Raw genomic sequence first — 25598 nt, forward strand, 5'->3', positions numbered from 1 at the left:
TTACAGGGCGTTTGTGCGATCTCGGCTCGATTATGGGTGCACGGTGTATGGGTCTGCGAGGCCATCTTACTTAAAGATTTTGGACGTTGTCCACCATGAAGGGCTTCAGTTGGCCACTGGGGCATTCCGAACTAGCTCCATACCAAGCCTCTGTGCTGAGGCAGGTGAACTGCCACTTCATATGCGGCCACGGCTACTTACGGTACGCCAGGCGTATAAAACTTTGTCCACGCCATACACACCTGCGTACCATACAGTTGCTCAGCCTCCTCTGGCACGGTTATTTCATAACCGGCAACGTGCGACACAGCCCTATGGGATTCGCGCACAGGATTGCCTCGCTGCGATGTCTATGGCTGGTCTTCATGTTTTACGTCACGGTTGGAGCAGATCTCCACCTTGGCTCCTCCGGAGACCCAAACTTATTTTAGATTTGACTCGTTTTAAGAAGGATGGCACGCCAGATTTTACATTCCAGTCACTGTTTTTTAACATTTTAGATGTGCATCACGGTTTCACTGTCGTTTACACTGATGGCTCCAAACAGGAGAATTTCCTTGGCTGTTCTGTGGTGTTCCCTGATCATGTTACCCGGATTCGCCTCCCTGCTGAATATACCGTTTTCGCAGCGGAGCTCCACGCGATCCTGAAGGCACTGGAGCTCATGCATCGTGTTCGGGGCGATCGATTTCTTCTCTGCTCCGATTCTCTTAGTGCCTTATCACTGCAGAACGTATACCCGACTGAGGAGATGGTCCAACTGATATATGACCAACTGTACTTGCTCCAACGGCGGGGTAAAGAGGTATCCTTCTGCTGGGTGCCTGGTCCTGTCGGCATATGGGGCAATGAACAGGCCAATCGGGCTGCCAAGGAGGCCTGCAGAGAGCAGGATGTGGTCCAGTGTCCTATCCCCTTGCAGTCGGTCATTGCTGCACTCCACAGGAAGTGCATGGAGTTGTGGGAGGACGAATGGCTGGCGGTGACGGCCAATAAACTGCGGTTGGTAAAGTCAACCACTCGGCCGTGGCGCTCCTCCTGCCAGTTGCTCAGGCGGGAAGAGGTGGCCCTCACACGTCTTCGGATCGGGCACTGTCCTCTCACACATAGCTTTTTATTATGGCGGGAGGATCCTCCGTTTTGTGATGCTTGTGGTGTGCACATCTCTGTCTGGCACATTTTAAAAGACTGCATTTTATACCATGATGCACGGGCAGAAGCACAAGTTGATGGGGATCTGCCTTCTGTTTTAGCTAATGATGAGACGTGTGTGTCTAGGGTTTTTAAGTTTTGTGACGTGTGTGTCTAGGGTTTTTAAGTTTTGTGACGTGTCTGGACTCTGGCCTAAACTTTTAGGCTGGAGGTTTTAGTGTATTGCAGAGTGGCTGACTCCTCCCCTTTTTTCCTTGTGGTCAGCCAGCCACTTCCATCTGCTACATTGTTTTAGCTCCCTCTATCATTTTCTTCCTGTGTTGTCCATGTTTTACTGTTGACACCCTGCTTCATCCCACGCTTCGGTGTGGATGTGCACATATTTTTCAACGATTGTTATCCGTGTTTTATGTTCCGTTTTATATTCCTGTTCTGGGATTTTTCTTGACACCCGTCTCTCTATGTTACTGAACGGGCGCTGAAGACCTTGCTGTCGTGCGCCCACAAAACCCCTCTACTACTACTACCCCCCGTATGGAATTTTTCTGAATTGGTATTGTCCACACTACGCCAAATACGCTGATTCGTGTCGATCCTGGGGTGAAGTCTATACCTGATGACAATGACTGTCCACATACATTGTTGAAAAAAACTTGCATTATGCTAAATGATCCAAGACTTCTGTAATGTTTGTTAAAGGATAGACGTCAATTATGGTTTCTGAATTTAGGTGTCTGTAATCAAAGGAAAACCTGTACTTCTGTGACCCATTCAATGATTTTTTTGACATGACGACTGTTCCTGACCCCCATGGACTATTACTTTCTTCAATTATTCCTCCTTTCAACTGTTGATCGATAAATTCCTTCAAAATTGGCTGCAAGTACCTAAGTATTCTGAGTGATTTGCGCCAGAATGGTGATTTATTTCCTATTGGTATGCAGTGCTATGTAATATGCGTAAGTGCTAATGACTGTTTTGGAAAAAATAAATCCTTAAATTCCCAAAGAAAGTTTTCCATTCATTCTGCATTGCTGCTCTTTAGCTGCTTCACTTTTTTCTCCTAATGCAGTTTCAGTGGTGTACGGCGTGGAAGACACCCCTCGTGTCCCACTCTTCCTGCTCCAGGACATCCATATTAGCGATTACCAAACCCCTTTGTTAATCAAATGTCCTCTATCTACATAAACAGGTACTTCTCTTCACGCTTTATTTCTTGAATGCATACAATATCTCTTTTAACCAAGCAACACAGCTGACCTAATACTTCATTCTCTTCTAACGGTTCCACCACACACAAAAGTCCTACTGGCAAGATAGATTCAGTACTCACCCAAAGCAGTATCACAGTACCCTTAGGTAAACAATCGTCTGAATCAAGCTTCAGTGTGGTCTTTTGTGGTTTAGTCGGTTTGTCTTTCATGGCGGAATTCCGTCGCGACATCGCTACGCTGAGAATGGCTTCATGTAACTGAAAAATTTTTCTATCAAGTTCCACCCTATGTAGCTGGAGATCGATTATGGTGCAATACTGATATAAGAAATCCAATATCAGATACCTGTCGTAGCCCTAGCTCATGTGTGACAATCTCTACACATTGTTTAAACCATACCGTATCCAGGCAAATGTCTGCTTAAAGTCCACTGATTCTAATAGTGTCACTTCTTTTCCCCGCAATTCCACTCAGTCTATACTGTGGTGGGTCCCATTGCTTACATTTCACCAGAGCATTACTGGCGGCCAACACATGCGTGTCTGTGTCCAACAATATCCTGCGACCTGTCTTTCCTACTATTACCCCTCTGCATACGATTTCGTAGCATCCAATCTTACTGGGATGGATCGTAGGTAGGCCTGGGGCTATTCCTGCCTGGTCGTCTACTTCTGAAACTATTACTTTCTCTTACTTTATCCACATCATCTGGAGGCTGGCGACATTTACTCCTTACATACCCCATTTGTCCACACCTGAAACATTTTATATTAGCAGCAAACACTGTCAGTTTACCGAGCATTCCAATCAACAAATCGATCTCTTCACATTCTATAGCGAACTGAACTGCTGTGTGCAAATCCGTCTGACCCCTGTCCACACATGTCTTGATATTTCTGCATGCAACTTTCTTAAAATTCCTCGAGCTCCCTCCGCTCAGTTTTTTGGAAAATAATTTCACTGAGTGCAGCATCCTGTCCCAATTAATAGGTACATCCCTAAAGTTTCCTTATCCCATTTGCAAATTGTTCCGCAATTTCCATATTCTTCTTAGTTGTCAGCCCTAATTGTTCTCTATAATGTTTGGCACTGTTTCTTTTCGTATATCTTTTAACTGAATTTTCTTTGAATAATTCGAATGTTGTGGGGTGCTTCTGTATAGCCTACATAAGTTTTTTCTTCCTCTGTCTCAGTTTTGCAACACTCAATAATTTCAGACTAGACCAAACTTCCATCTGAGCCAGATTTATAAAGTCTCCCACAAAGGACTGCACATCCTCGGTGTCTTATGGGAAAAAGCAGCAATTAAACTCTACTTGCAATACTATCTACTTCACAAAATGCATGACCATCAAACTGCTTCTCCATGACCAAAATAAAATAATTTTTTGAATCACTGTACCAAATGTTGCAGGTTCATACATTGCTCTCAGGAGGTGACATTCATGTTCTGACATCAGTCTTTAATGACCCTGTTGAGAGTGAAATGAGACATCAGTATGACAGTAGATTTGTTCAATTAATTTCTTTCTTATGGCCCTCGGCCGCAGTACATCAGGAACAGCTTGGTGGAGGCCTCCAGTTGCCTCTCATGTAAAAAAATAGACGTCCATCATTGCTGAATGCGCAGGGAGTGCGGCCGAGCATGGCGTCACTCAAATGATGCTCTCAGTCACATATCTGGCAGCGACAGTGATGACAGTGTGACGGTGCAGCTGACGATGGCTGTGAACTTCCTCACCCTTGTGACTCATGGCAGTGTTCTCTGCCTCGTGGTCAGACAGCGCACCCCATACTGCACTCTGGGGTGTCGCTCTGGGTGTCACAGGGTCGTGGTTTAGGCTGTGATACTGATACGAGAGTCATTTAGTACGTGAATGGGAATAGCTGAGAACTTAAATGCTTAAGACAATTACTCTACACTCTTCCGTACTTGCAAGTGAGCAAAGGCTTCCATCCTCCACTAGCGTACCACCTTCACAATTTTCTATTATTCCAGTCTCGTATAGCATACATAAATAACGAACACCTATATCTTTCCGTACGAGCTCTGATTTTCCTTATTTTATCGTGGTGATCGTTTCTCCCTGTGTATGTCGGTGTCAACAAAGTATTTTCGCATTCGGACGAGGAAGTTGGTGATTAGAATTTCGTGAGAAGATTCCTTCGCTAAGAAAAACGCCTTTCTTTTAATGGTGTCCAGGCCAAATCCTGTATCATTTCAGTCACACTCTCTCCAATATTTCGCGATAATACAAAGTGTGTAGGCCTTCTTTAAAATTGTTCGATGTAATCGGTCAGTCCTACCTGGTAAGTATCCCACACCATGCAGCAATATTCTAAAAGAGGGCAGACAAGCGTAGGAAAGGCAGTCTACTCAGTAGATCTGTTACATTTTCTAGTGTGTTGCCAATAAAGTACAGTCTTTGTTTAGCCTTCCCCACAACATTTTCTATGTGTTCCTTCCAATTTAAGTTGTTCATAATTTTAATTCCTAGGTATTTAGTTGCATTTACGGCCTTTAGATTTGACTGATTTATCGTGTAACCGAAGTTTAACGGAATCCTTTTAGCTCTCATGTGGACGACTTCACACTTTTCGTTATTTGGGGTCAACTGCCACTTTTCGCACCATTCAGATTCTAAATCGTTTTGCAATTTGTTTTGATCATCCGATGACTTTATTAGTCCATAAACGACAACGTCATCTGTAAACAACCTAAGACGGCTGCTCAGATTGTCTCCCAACTCGTTTATATAGATAAGGAACAGCTATGGGCCCATAACACTACCTTGGCGAACGCCAGGAATCACTTCTGTTTTACTCGATGACTTTGCGTCAACTACTAATTTCTTTCTGACAGGAAGTCACAAATCGAGTCACATAACTGAGACGATATTCCATAAGCACGCAATTTCACTACAATCCGCTTGTGTGGTACAGTGTCAAAAGCCTTCCGGTAATCCAGAAATACCGAATCGATCTGAAATCCCTTGTCAGTAGCACCCAAAACTTCATGCGAATAAAGAGCTAGTTGTGTCTCACAAGAACGATGTTTTCTAAACCAATGTTGATTGTGTGTCAATGGACCGTTTTCGTCGAGGTAATCCATAATGCTTGAACACAATATATGTTCCAGAATCCTACTGCATATCTATGTTAATGATATGGGCCTGTAATTAAGTGGGTTACTCTTACTACTTTTCTTGGATATTGGTGTGACCTGTGCAACTTTCCAGTCTTTGGGTACGGATCTTTCGTCGAGCGAATGGTTGTATATGATTGTTAAGTATGGAACTAATGCATCAGAATAATCTGAAAGGAACTTAATTGGTATACAGTCTGGACCGGAAGACTTGCTTTTATTAAGTGATTTAAGTTGCTTCACTACTCCGAGGATATTTACTTCTACATTACTCGTTTTGGCAGCTGTTCTTGATTCGAATTCGGGAATATTTACTTCGTCTTCTTTTGTGAAGGCATTTCGGAAGGCTGTGTTTAGTAACGCTGTTTTTGCAACACTGTTTTCGATAGTATCTCCATTGCTATAGTGCAGAGAAGGCATTTGTTGTTTCTTGCCGCTACCATACTTCGCCTACGACCAGAATCTCTTTGGCTTTTCTGCCAGATTTCGAGACAAAGTTTCGTTGTGGAAACTGTTAAAAGCATCTCGCATTGAAGTCCGCGCAAAATTTCGAGCTTTTGTAAAAGAGCGCAAATCTTGTGGATTTAGCGTCCGTTTAAATATGCCACGTTTGTTTCGTTGTTTCTGCAACAGTGTTTTGACCCGTTTTGTGTACCAAGGAGGATCAGCTTCGTCGTTTGTTAATTTATTTGGTATAAATTTCTCAATTTCTGCCGATATTATTTCTTTGAATTCAAGTCACATCTGGTATACACTTATATTATTAATTTGGAAGGAGTGAATATTGTCTCTCAGGGAGGCATCAAGTGAAGTTTTATCAGCTTTTTTGAATAGGTATATTTTTCGTTTATTTTTGGAGGATTTGGGGTTCAACCTCGCTACGACAACCCTGTGTTCATTGATCGCTGTATCCGTTTTTATGCTCGTTATTAACTCAGGATTATTTGTTGTTAAGAGGTCAAGTGTATTTTCACAACCGAAGGTTGCTACTTCGCGCCCAGATGGCTCTGCTTCACAATGCCACTTGGCTGAGTTTTGCTTTGCAATGCATGACGCTCTCGCCCACATGCGGCTGTCTCTGTTGCAGCTCTGACGTATTTTTTACCGAATACAGTCGATACGCTACAGGAAGTACATAGTTTACTGTGTGGGAATTACACAGTAACTGAATGTCAAGCTATTAATTTAAAAAAAAAACACTATTAATTTTATAATTGTTTATTTCATAAAAGCAACAGACACACACACACACCATTGTAGTAAAGCTAAAATTTCTGACATGTAACCAAACTACCAACCTATAAACATTAACAAAAATTTTCCAGCACACGATAATAGCTGACATATCTATTCCAGAAATGAGTTCAGAACGACTGGCAGATCCTGTTTGATTTTCAAGCATAAGTCAATACGTGGTTAGACCAACATCGTTTCTCACTGGGGTCCAGATTGAAACATAAATGACGAGGGTACAGTTTTATGAGGGTAAGTCAAAAATTATTCGGACTTTTGATGAGACACTCCATTTACTTGGGAAATACAGTTTGATTTACACATTATTTTTCAATATAGTCTTATTTCTTTGAAATTCACTTGGTCCAGCCGTCCACAAGCTTGAGTATGTCTGCCCAAAAGGTTTACGGTGGTTGTGAAGTCATTGGTTTGCAATTGGTTGCCAATGATACACCACTTCTGGCTCCTCTGCGTCTCAGGAAAATCGATGACCTCGCAAAGCGCTTTTCAGCGATCCAAACGAATAAAAGTCTGATGGAGAATGATCTTGATTGTAAGGTGGATGTTCCATAATTTCTGGATTGTGCCATGTGAGAATGGGCGTTACTGTGTAACAGCAAAACTTACCATGACAAAAGACCTCATCCATTGCTGGTTTAAGTTTGCTAGTCAACAACGCATAGTAATAAACTTTGTTGATGGTTTTCCCCTTCTCCATGTAATATTCCTTTTGCATCCCAAAACACAGTTTGCATAACCGTTCCTGCTGATGTTGCAGACTAGAATTTTTTCTTCACTGGTCATTCTGGGTGCTTCCACTCCATACTCTGGCATTTTGATTGTGTCTAATAATGATGAGCCCACGTTTCATCATGTGTCACTATTATTTCCAAAAATGGCTCGCCTTCTCTGTTATAATGGTCAAGTAAATATTGGTTGACCTCAAGACACCTAAGTTTGTGTTCTTCAGTGAGCTGTCATGGCGTCCATGACAAACGAACTATATCATAGGCCAAGTTCATCACGGATGATGGTATTGGCAGAACCATGACTGACGTTCAATGTAAACATTATGCCATCGATAGTAATCTGCCTATTCGTCAAAACCGTCAATTGAGCTTGCTCCATTTTGTCGGCCCTTGTGGATCTTGACAGGCGCCCTGCTTCCTGTTAGTGAGTCGGTTTTTTCCAGCCACATTTGAATTATCGACCCACCTGAAAGAACTTCATCACAGCAATTTACTGTCGCTGTACTGTGCTAGTAGTCTACCATGAATTTCAGGCCCTTTCACTCCTTATGACCAAATAACCGTATCACTGCTCCTTGTTGTTCTTTTGTGCATATTGCTAATGGAGGGGATATTTTTATGCTGCCACTGCCAGCTCACTTCTGTTGCCATAAAGATCAAGTGAGTTGCATGTTACCACAGTAGTACCAACTGTAAGTATGCTTTCAAGGAATGCATATGACTCCTGCAAAAGTTAATTTTTAGGAGGATTTGGATAATTTGACTTAAACTCGTACATTGTGTCCTTTGCATAACTGCAGTTCGCTTCGTTTGGAATTACTCGATTGAACTAAGAAACTTGATTGAACTAAGTATGCTGGAATATGATACAAGTGCCATTTAAATATAAAAAACAGCTCCTCGTTAAAATATAAAAGTGTAAAAATAATTTCTGATGCATGTTACTCATTTACGTTTTGTGTATAAATGTTGTTCCTGTTATTAAAATTCTCCTGTAATTGATGTTTATGAGTTAGTTGCCCATTTAACGAGGTTAAATTATTTACTTAATTAACTGATCGTGTTTCATGTGTAAGGGGTAAGATAATACTGTGCACAACATAGGCTACTTACATAGGTCACTCATTTATAATTCGTATAAATTTCTGCAAGTTATAGCAGTGAAATTGCACATCTATGTAGTTTTAAGACTTTGGCTACAGTTCATGGAATATGAGAGAGCTTTCGGATGTAGTCGTTTCATGTAAAAATATGTGATCAGGGTACATGAATATCCCACTGCAGCGATTCTTTAAGTTAAGCTTCTTTTTGTAGCGTCTGATCAACTGATATTCAACAGATATTGCTATAATTCAAATTGTTAAACACTCATTAGCTTTTTACATTTCTGCCAGTAACCGTTTTCCCTTCAGACACAATTGAAGCTCCATCTACAGTAATAACTTCTGGAGAACGAATAAGTATCAATTGTGGAAGAGGCACCACAGCAGGAGGCTTTCAGGAATGTGATACCAACAATGAAACATTATATCCTTAAGAAAAACTCATAAAACCTCAGCATAAAATACTGTCACCTGTGTTCGCGGGACTATACTAGTTTTTGCAATGTAAACCATGCCAAATGCCTTGAGGCTAGAATGGAACTAATGTTTGTGTCGAGGTCCACTGAGACATAATTACAGTCAAAGAGTTCTGTCTCATAGGCAGTTGAGAGTTATCACTAAAGTCTGGGATTATAGCCCTAATGTAGGTTACATTGGCACATTCCATAAGGTGGAGTTCCCCATCTCAAGAACATCAAGGTTGTGTTTTCTGCTCTGTAACAGAGACAAAACACGAAAGCGGCTGTTGGAGATGGCCTAAACCAGTGATGGACAAACCGCAGCTCGCGCAGTTGATATGATGGCGGCACACCACTCACTGTTCACAATAGTAAACTTTTTTACCTACCTTTCACTCTTGCCTGGAAAGGAATGTCTCTTCCCTTAAACAACTATTGAGTCACGCCACTCTAGATGGAACTGCGGCAGAGGGATCCATATTCGAAATAATAACTTATTTTACTGAAAATTATTTATGAAGTGGCACACTTCCACAGCAGAGCAGTTCCAGTAACAAGAGCTGCACGTGGGCCTGTGGGGAACAGCCTTGTTTAGTCGTCAATGGGTTGGGTATTTTACAGTACATGCTTTGCGTCAGTGAAATTCTTCACTTTAAGTCATTAGCCCACCAAACATGTTTTAAAATAAGAAGAGCATAAAACATAAATAAAATGAATCTTTGCGAAACAAATGACATCGAATTTTCTTCCATTGATGCGATGCTTACATAGTCACAGTGAGGAGTTTGTGGCCTGTGATACTAGCTAATCTGAAAACACCTGGCGTAAGACATCTTCCCTTTAGCTGAATCAAATTACAAAAGAAGAACTCACATGTATGTCCAGATAGGTATGGGAGCCGTTGTCCCTACCCATTCTGTGTAGTTATTGAATAAATACTGGCCTATGCTGTAACTTTGCAAGGTCTCAGTGCTGCCCTTGAGTTTTGATACACCAAAACAGCACTCATTTAGCGGCATACACCCCAATACAAAAACTAGGCACATAAGGTGAAACTTAATGAGAAATGAAAAGATAAAAATTATTAACTTAAAGGGACCACTGTTTCGAGTGACATCTAGAGTTGTTCATCATTCACAGTTTCGAAAAGACATAAGAGACATAGGTGAATGGATCCTTTAAATAAATTATATTTAAAGGGTAACTGAGTTTGGTCAGACTCAGTTCACTTCGCTTTGCAACAACAGAAATATAAAAACATATGTACATAACAAAATGCTTTGCTGGCCTTTACAGTTTCTGGCTTAGGTGATATGATATTCTAAATTGATTTCCAAAATGAGCTGTACAATATCTCAAACACTCAGATGATCATAATCAGATTCGTAATAATAAGACAAATAAATCAATATGTCAATACCAATGAATAAGCGTGTTAAGCAATTTCTACTTTAAGAGTGGGAATTAACATTAATCAAAACTAACTAGGGACCCACACAACAGACATAAAACTGTCGGGGAAAATAGCGTGAAGAGAATACTTTACGCTGTCCAGAAGGTATAATAATTTAAAAAATTGATGGAATTTTAAGATTTTTTTTTTACCCGGTGTTTACTCCATGACACGTTAACATGAAAATAGAAATTCTCACAGAGTTCACAGAAAATGAGAAACAAGTATATACATGTATGTCCCGCCAAACTTCTTGACCTTAATAGCTGCAACTACATAACCATTATATAATTAGGTCCCAGGAAACAAAAAAAGAGAATTATTCTAGTCCAGTGGTTGTGGTGTCACCGTCAGACACCACACTTGCTAGGTGGTAGCCTTTAAATCGGCCGCGGTCCGTTAGTATACGTCGGACCCACGTGTCGCCACTATCAGTGATTGCAGACCGAGCGCCGCCACACGGCAGGTCTAGAGAGACTTCCTAGCACCCGCCCCAGTTGTACAGCCGACTTTGCTAGCGATGGTTCACTGACAAATTACGCTCTCATTTGCCGAGACGATAGTTAGCATAGCCTTCATCTACATCATTTGCTACGATCTAGCAAGGCGCCATTACCAGTTACTATTGAAGCTGTAAAACATGTACCGTCAAGAGCGATGTTCACCATTTACGGATTAAAGTTAAGTATTCCAACAGCTACGTCCTTATTTGCTAAAGTCTAACTTCCTTGTCCTGTTTCAGACCTCACGCCAGCCTGCGTGAGCTGAAACGCGTGCCTTTCGGCTTCCTCTCATAGTGGGTTGGCTCTCTTGTCAATCCACAACAGTGGTAACACAAAGAAAAGCTGAACCTGCTTGTGAACAGTTTATCAAACCCTCTTACCGCAAAACCTAATACTCAAATGAAACTATAGCAAGCACAACTTAACAAAGCATTTATGACAAAGACAATCTGATGATAAATGTAAACAAGTATGAAAAACCAGTAAACATCTTTGTCAAATATCGTGACCATCATATATCACATAGTCACATTTAGGTACATAACTAAAAAATAATGTAACCCAATAAAATATACAACAAATACTCAGTCTACAACTTGCATCTGCCGTTTTTTCTCGAAGTTCGAGACTTTATTGTGAAAAACTTACAAAAAATGTACTAGTCGAAGTATTGGCCATCGCTGGCCACTGCTTTCTCCCAGTTTTAGGGCAGCATACGAATCCCACAGTGGGCAAACTGGGGATTCTTTGAGGGGAGCGATGATTCGATCCAATTTTGCACATGTTCATATGACTGTAAGTGCTACTCAGCCAGGTCGTGTCTCATGGATCGAGAAAGTTGGCAGTCGGAGGGAGGAATATCTGGAGAATACAGTGGGTGGGGTAGAACCTCCCATTTCAACGTTTCCAGGAATGTTTTGACGGGATTTTCGACATGGGGTCGCGCACTGTCATGCTGTAAACTCATTTTTTCATGCCTATCGCTGTAGTGTGGCCGTTTGTCTTTCAGTTCTCGGCTCAGACACATCTATTGCTTTCGATAACGATCTCCTGTGATTGTTCCCGTCGGTTGCAGTAGCATCGAAGGCTTTCTCTCTTTCACAACCAAGCCGGTCTTTGACGTCAAAATCACCAATCGTGAAGCATGGAAACCATTTTCTGTGAAGTTCTGCCACTAACAGGCGTCTCATCATGGGTCTTACCCAGCTTATTATGAGATTCAGCCGCAGATTTCTTCATATCAAAGGAGAAAATTAAAACCTCCCGCAGGTGTCGATTATTGGGCTCGTTAGCTGATACATTCAGTCGAGAGTAACTCTATGATGCAATCAAAAATCGACTAATATTTTGATGGCCTTATGTACTCTAGTGCCTAAGCTTGCTGTATGACACTTAACGACGTACGACTTGCAACACTACTTTCCACTACTGCCGTCTATTGCAAAAGGGCGGAAGCAAAGTTGTAGACCTAATAGACGACTACAGTAGTAGTCATAGAATAAACCATTATCATTCGATTGTCATGTATTATAAAAAAAGAAGAAAAGAAAACTAAATTGTTACGTTATTCTGTGTCATAACTGACCTTACAGAATTGCACAGGTGTTTCATGTTTTGTTTCATATTTACACATTTCTCGACATCGAAGGCCTACGGGATATTAATCCCGAAATTCTTTGAAACAAAAATGAACTTGAAATTCCAATAACGAAAACAGAAAAAATCAGGTTTCCTACAGCACAGAAATAAGTTACATGAGTGCAAAATTCCAATTACAGTAGAGATTTGTGCCAAACGATGATGCAGTGGAATGTGACGCAAACGAGGCACATTCTGGCATAATTTCTGCGCGTAATCACAGTGAGCTGGAGATACAAGAAGGCGATGGCCACAAGCCTGCACTTTCTATTGTAGTTGTAAACGACACAGGCCGAAAGTGGGCAAGCCACTTTAAATTAAAAAAGTCTCTCCTGTACGGGAATATACAAAATGGTTATACGAGTGCAGATTGTAGGCACATGGTTGACGACATACGGGAGTTTGGGTCTGACCATGACTCGTGCTTGCATAGCCTAATTGTCAGGTGACTGCTTGCGATAAGCAGGAAATCCTGGTTCGAGCTGTGGTCTGGTAAAAATCTTTCCTGTTGTCATTCGGGTATACAGCTGACGGTTTGTAACTGTGAATGGATTTCGTGTATTTCATAACGGCTTTACTCGCTTAAGTGCCTGTTCCTACGGACATGTCCAGAGAAACTTTATATCGTATTTCTGAACAACACAGGCATTATAACATCATATTTTCGATATTTGTTACATAAACTAAAACACAGTGGAGACACATCAGAAAGACAAATGTTGTGATGCAGTAAAGTGCTAAGAGGTGCTAGAGAAAAGATCAATTGGGTCGCCTGGTAAAATTGGGCCACTTACGCAAAGCCACCAGTGCAAGAGCCCACGTGATTTCGCTGAGCACGGGAACGGAGATGACACTGGCGTTTGAAATGGCTCTGAGCACTATGGGACTTAACATGTGAGGTCATCAGCCCCCTAGACTTAGAACTACTTAAAGCTAACTAACCAAAGGACAGCATACACAGCCATGCCGGAGGCAAGATTCGAACCTACGACCACAGCAGTAGCGTGGTTCCGGACTGAAGCGCCTACAACCGCTCCGCCACAACGGCCGGCATGACACTGGCGTGAATGTTACAAAGAACCACTGGAGGTACCAGTAAATATTCGGGAGAATTTAAAAAAAATGAAGCTATGTGCTAGACGCTTAATAATAAGAACAGGAAGCAGATTGGATTTAACTTCAGAGCAATGCAGAATTGCGTTCACAGAGGGTTGCTTGTTTAAGTTTATCTTGAGGTACTGGTAGTCTACGTATTAATCAAATAAAATAACTGTTCGGAAATGTCAACTCCACCTCCGATACTTGGCAAAAAAGTGAGACAACGAATGGAAAATGGGATGGTAGCCCTACAGATAAACGTCGAAATTCTTCTGACTGGCAAAATTATGAAAACTTATTCCCATCCCTCTAAAATTATCCCTCATAAATAGCAGACATCAAAAAGGAATAATTTGTAAGATGAACTTGATACATCTTACATCTTTTACACTCCCAAAGAATTTTTCGTACATAAAGTATTACAAATTTGACAGTTTTTGTCATAACCAAAAGTCTAACAATACAGAGATCCAGAAAATAGTATACAAGAATTATAAAGAGAAGGATAGAAAGCAGAAAAAGAAGACTACCTCTGGTATGTGCCACCTTGCAATTTACACAGAGGTAAAATACTTACTAACAAACAGCCAAACCCAGCACAAGAGTTATATTCGATATGTGATGCGTTAGACAAATTCTGAAAATCTGAAAATCGGTTAACTTCTTAAAAAATCTTGAAACAGAATAAACTAATGGATTATTTTCCACGAGAAATGCAATATCAAGGCAACTAAATAAAGAAAGTAGTATTTGCGCTTTAAAGTTCAAAGGCTGCATGTGTAAAACACTTCTGCAAGAGTAACCTAAAAAAAATAATGATTTCTAAGTGCATGCACAAGTATTTCAGTTGTTACTTAAATAACCTGTAACTTTTATATGAAATAGAGAACGGGGAAAGAGAGGTAAGTGGTTGGTGGGAATTACTGACTTTCAGATGCACAGGGTATTGTGGTAATGCAATGGGAAATGTTGAAAATTTGTGCTGGACCGGGACTCGAACCCAGATTTACTCCTTTATATGAGTGGTGCCATCCGGACACAGTCGCTGACTGCCTCAGATTTATGGCTTATCGCACGCTGCAACACAGTGTCACTCTTCCATTAACCATCTACTCATAAATTACTGATTTCCATAGGAATTCGGACGATATTACTGCATCTACACTGACACAAACATCAAGGAGCCGTTGTGCTTATACAGAAAAGTATACATCTGAGTGCTGTCTATCCTGCTGTCCGTGTCTGACAGAGCAGACACCACACAAACACCGGGTGATCAAAAAGTCAGTATAAATTTGAAAACTTAATAAACCACGGAATAATGTAGATAGAGAGGTAAAAATTTACGCACGGGGTTTTATTAGAAAAAAAATTCACAAAATGTTCGACAGATGACACTGGACAGCAAAACGTCAGTGACTGCGCATGACAATAGTGTATAAAAGGAGCTGTAATGAGAGAGAGAATCAGATGCGCCAGCAGTCACAGCATGTTGACGTTACCTGAAAAGGCGCTTTTAGTGAAGCTGTATTAGCACAATGGGGAATGTGCTACTTCAGCGTTACGATCCTATCGCCATAGGAAGGGGATTCGAACGGGTAAAGGTCCGTTGACAAATGCAGCTGTGGCGAGAATGATTTCGAAGTTCGAAGCCACGGGTTGTTTAGGCGATAGACCCGTAGTGGCCGACCGAGCACAAGGCGTAATGCTGCTGAGACAGTTCAGGAAGAAATGGAGACTGTAGCGGGTTCGTCTATGCACGGGGAAGTCAGCGGTCGTGCAGTCGCACGTCGCACTGGCATTCCATACACTACTGTTTGGTTGGCACTTAGGCGTACCGTCCAATGTTATCCGTACAAAATCCATCGGCATCATGAACTGTTACCTGGTGATTTAGTGAAGCGGAGGGCATTTGCTGTGTGGGCGTTTCAAAAGATGGCGGAAGATGACGATTGGTTAAGTAACGTGTTGTGGACGGACGAAGCTCATTTCACCCTCCGAGGGTCTGTCAACTCCCACAACTGCAGAATTTGGGCTACAGAAAATCCTAGAACTGTCGTGGAAACTCCATTGCACGACGAGGAAGTCACGGTATGGGTTGGATTTACCACATTTACCGTTATCCGGTCTTTTTTCTACGAGGAAATGCGTGATTCTGGTTTTGTAACGGCTACTGTGACATGTGAGAGGTACGCCAATATGTTACAGAACGCATCATCCTCAGCCTGGCTGAGAAACACCTGCTGGAACGTACGATGTTTATGCAGGATGGTGCTCCACCCCATATTGCTAGAAGCGTGAAAGATCTCTTCCGCTCGTCGTTTGGTGATGATCGTGTGCTCAGCCGCCACTTCCGTCATGCTTGGCCTCCCAGGTCCCAGACCTCAGTCCGTGCGATTATTTGCTTTGGGGTTACCTGAAGTCGCAAGTGTATCGTGATCGACCGACATCTCTAGGGATGCTGAAAGACAACATCCGACGCCAATGCCTCACCATAACTCTGAACATGCTTTACAGTGCTGTTCACAACATTATTCCTCGACTACAGCTATTGTTGAGGAATGATGGTGGACATATTAAGCATTTCCTGTAAAGAACATCCTCTTTGCTTTGTCTTACTTTGTTATGCTAATTATTGCTATTCTGATCAGATGAAGCGCCATCTGTCGGACATTTTTTGAATTTTTCTAATAAAACCCCATGTCATTCCAAGCATGTGTGTCAATTTGTACCTCTCTATCTGCATTATTCCACGATTTATTCAGTTTTCAAATTTATACTGACTTTTGGATCACCCGGTAGATTTATAACTTGAAACTGTAGCATCTGGGCTGCATGACCGCCATGGTGGGTATATGGCTAGTCGTGACAGGTCACAATGTCTGCAATTCACTACCCTGGGCCTCGTTTCAGTGGGATGGTGGAGGTTGTCGTGATAGTCCGTCATGGAAACTGTACTGGACGAATAGTCCCTCTATTTCGTATGAAGCTACTGCAGTGGAGGTGGTGCAGGGGAGATGGCAACCATCCTTCGTGATGTATTCTTACTTCAGTCTGCAGAGGCCTTCTGGTGTCATCAGTGGCGCATAGAACAGACAGTGCATTGCATATTCCCTCGGGCAATGATGACATCAAATGGAATAGTGCGGTCAGCACAATAGCAGAATTGCTAGCGCCAGCTGCTGTGCAGCAGCCAGTGGTGGACAGAAAATTCAGTCACAACAGCTGGTCTGTTTATGCTGCTCAGTTTGAAGGATACTGGGGCAGGTGGAGTCAAACCACAGCACCCAGCATGGATGACAGCAGTGCTGTGTCTCTGCTCAGGATGATGAACAGTGACATTGTCTTCCTGCTGAGGCTGTGACGACTGGACAGCTAGAAGGCCCAGTCTCAAACCCCCATGCCGCTAGGAAGACGACTAACGTCTGTTGGCAAATACCAAGTGGGTGTCACACCAGTGGAGAAGTACCATGTGGACACCATCCAGACTTAGCAGGAGCAGACATGTGGCTATTGTAGATACAGCGATCGTCGCTTACTGATTCATCCCTATTTGAAGAGTGGTATGTACCTTCCCTCATAGCTAGCAGTTAGTGACGACCGCATAATGTCTGTTTGAGTTAAACTTGTATAATAGCAAGCCTGACCAAGTAGAGTTTTTGAAACCACAATGCTCCTGGTCACTACAATATAATAGGCTGGAGGTGCCAAGAAAATCTGATGGACAGACATGAGATCATTTGTCCCAGCTTTCCCATCATCTCGGCACCTACAGAAGCCCTGCTTGTGCCATAACATTTAGCGATTCCTTTTTTCAGAGGCTCTGCGAGGTGTCATCTACAGCGCCAGCTTACTGAATAATTATAATTGCCTCAGTATGCTTTGTGTTTGAGAGGTCCTGAGACACCCACCTATGACATCATTTGACTGCTTTGGTTGCAGGAGCTGTTTGCTATGAAAGATGGAACTATGGCGCAACAAAACACAGTATACTCATGTATACTCCATGACAGATGGAATAACAACATAAATAGATGAAGAAAATAATCTTTGTAATAACAAAGGCACAAGGTACACCCACAAAATACTTCTTTGAAGCAAAGTGAAAAGTAAATTGCTTGTAACCAAGGGATAGAGTATAATAGTTTTTATTTAGTGCTCTAGTACAGGAACTCGCTTTTTTTAAAGAAATGAGCCTAATTCATTCAAATTTTCACTGTAATGTCCTGTTTAAGATTTGCTTTTACCTCAGGATCACAACAACTTCGCAATGTACTCATCTTAATATCATTACCATAACAATCTAGAAAACATTTTAAAAGCTTTCCTGAATATCGTTAGTATCATCATTTTATAAAACTCCTAAAATAACATAAATTTTCATAAAACCTTAAAAAATCGTGAACATAAGAGTCATCATAAAATTTTCAATGCTCATTCCACTCTTTCCAGCTCACAATACTCACATCAAGAATGATGGAACATGTCACATGAAATTTACGTTGTCATAATTTTCAAGACAATCAGCTGATAATCAAGTGGGGTATCTAAACACAAGAAATTAGATGTTTGTGGATTACAGCATTCTGAATGACAACATCAGATACCAGTGTAAACAGGCCATGTTAACAGGCATGGACTCCACTGCCCATTGCCAGGATCGAACATGGGTTCCCTGCTAGGCGTGAGGAAGAGGATGGTCAGGTGTCTTCATGGATGGCTCATGATGACAAAATAACAACATTTATTACTCATCTGCCATATATTGGTTGTAGGCCGTCTGGACGAGGTTTGCTTCCACTCACCTGGCTGCCCTATGCTGGGTCTGTAGCTGCGCTGGCATAACTCGGAACTGCTGCCTCGACAGTGGCGCTCCGGCCTAGCTGGATCATACTTGCGACAGCTAGAACCATGTACCACGGGCCTCCCTTTGATCATGGCTCTGGGGCTATCACAAGTGGCGGCTGTCTGGTGTCGGAAGACCAGGGTCCCTGTCTCAGGCAGAGGTCACAGCGTTTGTGGTGGCAGTGGCCCAGGACGATGGTGACACTGCGTTACGACAATGCACCCCAAGCGTTGACTGCCATGACAGGCTCCTGTCTGTTGATGGCGTCTGACGATAGTTACGGCGGCGGCGTCACTCTGGCGCCTTCTAGGTGATGACCTGCACTACGATGATGACTATTACGATGATTGCGATGGCAGTGATGACTCCGAACTGGTGTCTGCAGTAAGTGACACACACTCCGCGTTCCAACACTTCACGATGGTCGATGTTGACCAGCTGACTACCGGTCCTTAAATATTGCGTTCTGCCACTGACGTCTGCAATTATGCTTTCCCAGTAGGTTGGTGGAATATTTTGGTGTTGCTTGGCTGTCGTAACTGACTTGATTACTGCCCTCGATATTGACACCAAGGCGTGCAGCGAGCTGGATGGTTACACAGCATTCTCTTTTGTGTTGCTGAACTCGCCGCTCCTCCGACTCAATTACACATTGGTATCATACCATTGATCGGCGCAATAGAATGTGACACATATATGACTTCTGGTTCCCAGGATTTCTGCACATTGTAAATAACTTCATTACAGTAAAAGTCCTTCCTTTATCCATCTTAATCGCTTTAATCATTCGATCCTCTACACTCCCAACCTCTAAGGAAAGAATGTGTTTCTTCATTCTGCTTTTACATCTATTAACACAATGACTCCATTTACACAATTTTGAACTGTCTAACAACTGTATCATATTTACACAGTCTACTTCCTCTGAATCTATATAATGTGGCTTGTCACTACTAATTTCACTACAGTTCTCTCTCTTATAAACAATTGTTCCTTGTGGTCCTTGAGCACACTTAGTCTTTGGTTTCATGAATGTTCACTCATTACACTCCCATGCTATTGTGACCGGTTTAAAACCGTATTCTGAAGCTTGGGAGGGTTGGAATTTGAGCAACTCTTCTCTTGAAAAAGAAACAAATAACTATGATAACCACAAGGAATACACAAGTGGCTGGTGTTAATGAAGCAATGACTACCAGTTGCTGCTGCTACTTATTTCTGTCCCAGATCCATGCTCGAGGTCCTAGCATATACTGATAATTCGCTATGTTATCCTGTTTCCTTCACTTTAATTTTTCCTTTTTCTTCTCCTCACCCACAGTTTCTCTCCCCCAGTCTATGGAATCTACGATCAGACTAGGCAAATTGCCCATATCCCCTTAAACAGCATAATTCGGCTTCTGTGACTATCGAAGGGCAGGTGGAGAGCTGCAATTTAACGTTAACCAGCAACATCATCTCTGTTGACTGGTGGGGGCTGTTATGCTGTGACACAAACTTCTTCGTTTTCCCCTTCGGCACATAAGGATTCGTTAACATGACCCAGTGTCTTGCATGGTACTTAGGTAACACTGATTTCACATCATGTGCTCTTTCCTGTTTCTTTAAAACCTTTGTATTCATTTTTTGCCTTTGTCTCCAGATAAGTTTCACTCTCCTAGCAAAATCCTTCACTGACAAGGTGTCTCCTTGTGGCAGAGCTATGCAAAACTCGAAGGGTTGGCATCTTGCGCCGAAAAATTACTTCTTATGGAGACAACGCTGTGCTCTGGTAAATCCAGGTAGACAAAGATGCGGCTGGACATCAACAGGTCTTTTAACTCCTGGAACGCCGCCTCACGCTTATCTGTCCAATGAAACTTCACTCCTTTCTGTAGCAGCTGCGTGAGAGGTCTTCCAATTTCTGGCCATTTCGCAACATACCCATGGTAAAAATTTGTGAGCTGCAGATAAAATTGCAACTCCCTAACCTTGGTGGGTGTTGGAAAATTTTAAACGACCTCAACTAGCTTTGGTTCATTACATATTCTGTCTTGCCCTACAATATGACCCAAATACTGAACTTCTTGCAATACAAAATATTTCTCTAAACTGAACATTAACCATGCTGGACACAGACGATGAAACACTTCACGCTATCATTCCAAATGTTCATAAATACTCTTTGGATACACGATTATGTCATCTAGGTATACCATTCACTGGGTACATTGGTTGCACTAGGGGATCATGTTCTGAGCAAATCCAACCCACCCAGACAATAAGATATAAAAATTAAACCAATAAAAAATTAATCACACAATGAACTATAGCTCATGAAAAACATAATCATTATTTTAGCTCCCTCGAATCCGTTATACTTTAGTTTAATATCGCCATCTTCAAAACACTGAAAGTCCAATTCATTTATTATTTTATTAAACCTGTCTGGCGAAATAATTTTACATTTAGTATCAAGCTACACATAATTTCTCATTTCAGATCTAGTATTTAAATAGTTAAATCCCATAATGTAATACAATTCATTTTTCGCTAGCTCACCGAATTATTCATCCTCTTCAGTAGACATCCATTGATATAGATTTGAAAAAATATTCAAAATTTTCCCTCAAAATTCTAATCTGATCATCATATCTTAAATTTTTCTTAACATACATGAATATGTAGGAAATTGTATTTTTCGGAATTTTATCATTAAAAGTGGCAACTAATTTCATTGTAGTTTTCTGTGTGGGTAACAATTCATTCTCCTAGTCATATTCATAACAAAAAGTAGGATAATTTTCAATAAAACTGAACGGATTTACACTGACATTGTCTTTCAATTGAGTAACTCTCTTAAAATCGAGGAAAGCATCACATGCTTTCAGATAGTTATTTGGTGGGTCAAGATTCCGAAATTCTTGAGGAAAACTTTCATTTCTTCCGTTTTCCACATAGAAATTTTGTAATTTAACATGATTGAATAAAGAAGAATCAATTATTTGATTACTTTTTTCGATTAGTTTGGAAAACAACGAAAACAAAGGAAGGCATATCAAATTCTGAAGAATTATAATAATTAGTAATATCTAGTTCAAAATGTCTTTTTCCTTCTCATCTGGCTATTGCAACTATTTGTGATTCAAAGAAAGAAATTTTTTAAATTTTTTAGTCTTTCTTCTTTTAGTTCTAATGAATATTCTGATTAATGCTTTACAAGAAGAACACGAATTTCCATGGATTCTACTACAACTTTTCCTTTTTTTTGTAAGTATATCTTTTAATTCAATTCCAGTATCGTTTTTATCAGCTCATATGAGAATAGCATCTCAGCACTTGAACTCCAAGGAAAAATTACATCACTTCTTTATAATCTTTGAAAAATCAACCAAACAAATCCATTGGAAAAGTACTTCATTTTTCTCAGTTTTTATCTTACCATTGTTGAGGATATGACCTTCCACAGTTAACTCATCGCCTGTAGTCGAATCTTATATCATAAGGACAAATGAAGAAATGAATGGATGTTCCATTCCAGATATAATATTGTTTCCTTTCTATATAGTGATGACCTCAAACAACTCTCGCCACATAATAATTTTTTATTGGATTTTCCATCACATGATAGATAATCTGTAACATCAGCTACGATAATACTAAAACTTAAATATAGTTGTGTGTGGTATGGATGAACCGATCCACCTTCAATATTCACATTAATCTCTGTTTCTTATTGGAGACATTTAGATTATCTTTAGTCTTTTCATTGAGTAAGAATCAGTAAAACTGAAAACTCTCGATTTTGTTCATGATTTAATAAGAATAAAATTTATCAAGACATTTCTAAAATTATTGTTATATAAGCACCATTAAAGTTAATCAAATTCTCATTTTCATCAGTTGTAGTTATTTTTAAATTTCGAATTGAGTAAAAAAAAAGTAATATTTAAGGGATAATGTGGTTCATGAATTATTAGTCTACCAAATTCTGCATTAGGCTTCAATGAGGTAATAATATCAGTTTCTTGATGAAAACGATCAGTATGCTTTACAAACATTCCGAAAACTGAATTAAAATTTGTATTTATTAATTCAAATGGAATAATTTTAGGATTATCATTAGCAACAGTCTTTTCATTAGCCTCAAAAATTTTTTTCATAAATCCCAGGACACTATTGATAATATCTTTTATATCCATATATAACTTAACATCAATCTCAAGGACAGTCTGTTTAAACTTTCATCAGCTTGAATGTGAATACTAGGCTTTTTGGAATGAATAAATTATTCTACGTTTTTCAAACTATACTGGCCAGTTGGAAGTTCTGTCGTTTCTCCATCACAATATAATTTATTATTTATCAACATAATATTTGGACTTACAAAAATTGAATAAAAGCGAACCAATGCAATATTACTAAAGCTGTTTTGTATAGGTACAGTTAATCTTTTTTCAGACAGATGAATTACCACTCAATTGAAATAATCTGCTCATTTAGTATTAACAATTTATTTAATTAAATGAATTGTGATTGGGAACCAGAAATAAGAATTCCAGAGAAGAAATCAATAAATAAACATGGTAAACTTTTATCAAATTCTATTTGATGTGCAACCATAGGAGCAAGTGGTAATCGTAAAACAACATTAATGATCGATCATTATATTCTAGTACTGGGATGGTTGAACTGGAATAAAATTAATCATTTGTACATTTCCTCTAAAAGTTAGATCAACTGAAATATCGTGAATGTATTAAAAAGGTGTAAAAAAATGAAGATGAGTGTAACAAAAATATTACTAGTTTTATTGAAAATATTGGAAGAAATTATTCCATTAGATCAATGTCAAGAAAATTCAGTACTCGTATTTGAAGACTTCATTCTTGAAAATCAGAATATAATTAGGGAATATTTTACTAGAGGAAGACATAGAGGACTTGATTGCTTTTATTTGGTTCAAACTTACTCCAAAATAACGAAACCATTAGTCAGAGATAATCTTAATTCTTTAAATATCCTTAGACAAGATGACACAAATGTAAATCATATTTATCATGAGTTCGTTGCTGGTGATTTAAAGTTTGTTGAATTTATAGAAATGTGTAGTAAATGCTGGAATGATCAATTTGGATTTTATACGATAGACATGACTAAAAAAGCGAATGAAGTAAAGTTCAGAAATAAAATACAACATTTCATAACAACATAAACGTTAAACATAAACATAAATGTTAAACATAGATGTTAAAAATGTTTAGTTAATATTTTTCCATCTGTATTAAACGTTTGCAATCTATGATAAAGAAGTAGTTAAAAAAGATAGTCGAAATAGAACAGTAGAAGAACAGTTAAGAGAAGAGCTTAAAAAATGGAAGAAACAACCAAGAACAGAGTATGAAAAATATAATAAAGAAGATCATCTGGTTATCGATGCAATTGAAAAAGTTAAACAAAGTATTGAAGGTTTAGGTGATAATGTTTTGAAAGCTGTTGAAGAAAATAGACAAGTTGAAAAGCAAATGGTTCCTAATTCTCATTATCAGTTAGAAGAATTTAATAATATACCGCCAATTAAAGAATATGGAAGTCCACACTGTGACTGTACATTAAGTGAATCAGAAATACAAGATTTATTAATGAAGAGACAGAAACAAAAAAGGATAAACATGTTAAACAAATAAGTGTAGGTGAAAGAATGATAGAATATATTAATCACAGTGAAGATAAGATTTTTGGATTAAGACTGGTTGCTTTACTTAAATTCGTTGATAAATTACCAGTAAAATTCGATGGAGCTAAATAAACCATTGGTGATAGGAGATATGAAGAAAAAGATGGATTAACAAATCCTTTAACTAAAAAGCAGGTAAGTATGGAAGAGATCAATACATTGTATAAAGGTTCTCATTTATCAAATTATGCAGATATATTATACTATTCAGGAGCACTAAATTCTGATAATAATCCAAATAAAATAAAATCGAATAGACGAAATAATTGCAAATATTTGATAAAGGAAATTTTTAATGAATTTTTTCCAGCACTGAGGCAAAAATTTAGATGATTCATTGAAAAGTGAGGGAGTAAAAGTTGGTGAAGTCTTAGTAAAAAAATATTTCAAAAAACCAATCGAATATGTCTAAATGAATTATGTTCATAAATTAATTGACAGAAATAAAAATTATCACAATGAAAAGGTGGGAATAATGCTAATGTTGACAAATAAAGTTAGTGACGTAGGTTCCAAGTGCTACTCTGAGATGAAGAGGTTAGCACAGGAATTCGTGGCGGGCCGCATCAAACCAGTCAGTAGACTGATGACCAAAGAAAAAAAAATGAAACACAGAAATGGCAACTGGTTTTAAAACAAAAGGCACAATGACGACTTCTGTCCTGGGGGAGTAACGCTTCAAACAGTCTGTGATTTAAACATTTCTTCTGACACAAGTACTACATTTTGATGCATCACAGAAGGAGTAATGTAACACTTCGACCTTTACATTCACGATGAAATACAGGAATTAAAACGGGGTTGAATACAAAAGGCACAATGCCAACTTCAGTATCGGAGGAGTAACGCTCCAAACAGTCTGTAACTGGAGATCTCCTGCGAGTCCAGTAGTAGATTCCGATGCAGCACATCAGGTTTACTGCAACCCTTGGACATTCACATAGACGATGAAACACCGGAAATGCATCAGGATTGAACACAAAAGGAACGATGCAGACTTCTGTCCAGGGGGAGTATCGCTTCAAACATTCTGTGCTTGGAATCTTTCCTGTGAGTCCAGTATTAAATTCCGATGCACCACGGCAGGTTTAGTGTATCCCTTGGACTTTTACATTGACGATGAAACACAGAAATTGCATTGGGATTGAATACAAAACGCCCAATGCCCACTTCTTTCCAGCAGAGTAACGATTCAAACAGTCTGTGATTGGAAATTTCCTGGGAGTCCACCAGTAGATTCCGATGCACCACAGCAGCTTTACAGTAACCCTTGAACTTTACATTAACGAT

This window comes from Schistocerca serialis, chromosome 11, assembly GCF_023864345.2.
Source record: "Schistocerca serialis cubense isolate TAMUIC-IGC-003099 chromosome 11, iqSchSeri2.2, whole genome shotgun sequence".
NCBI lineage: Eukaryota > Metazoa > Arthropoda > Insecta > Orthoptera > Acrididae > Schistocerca > Schistocerca serialis.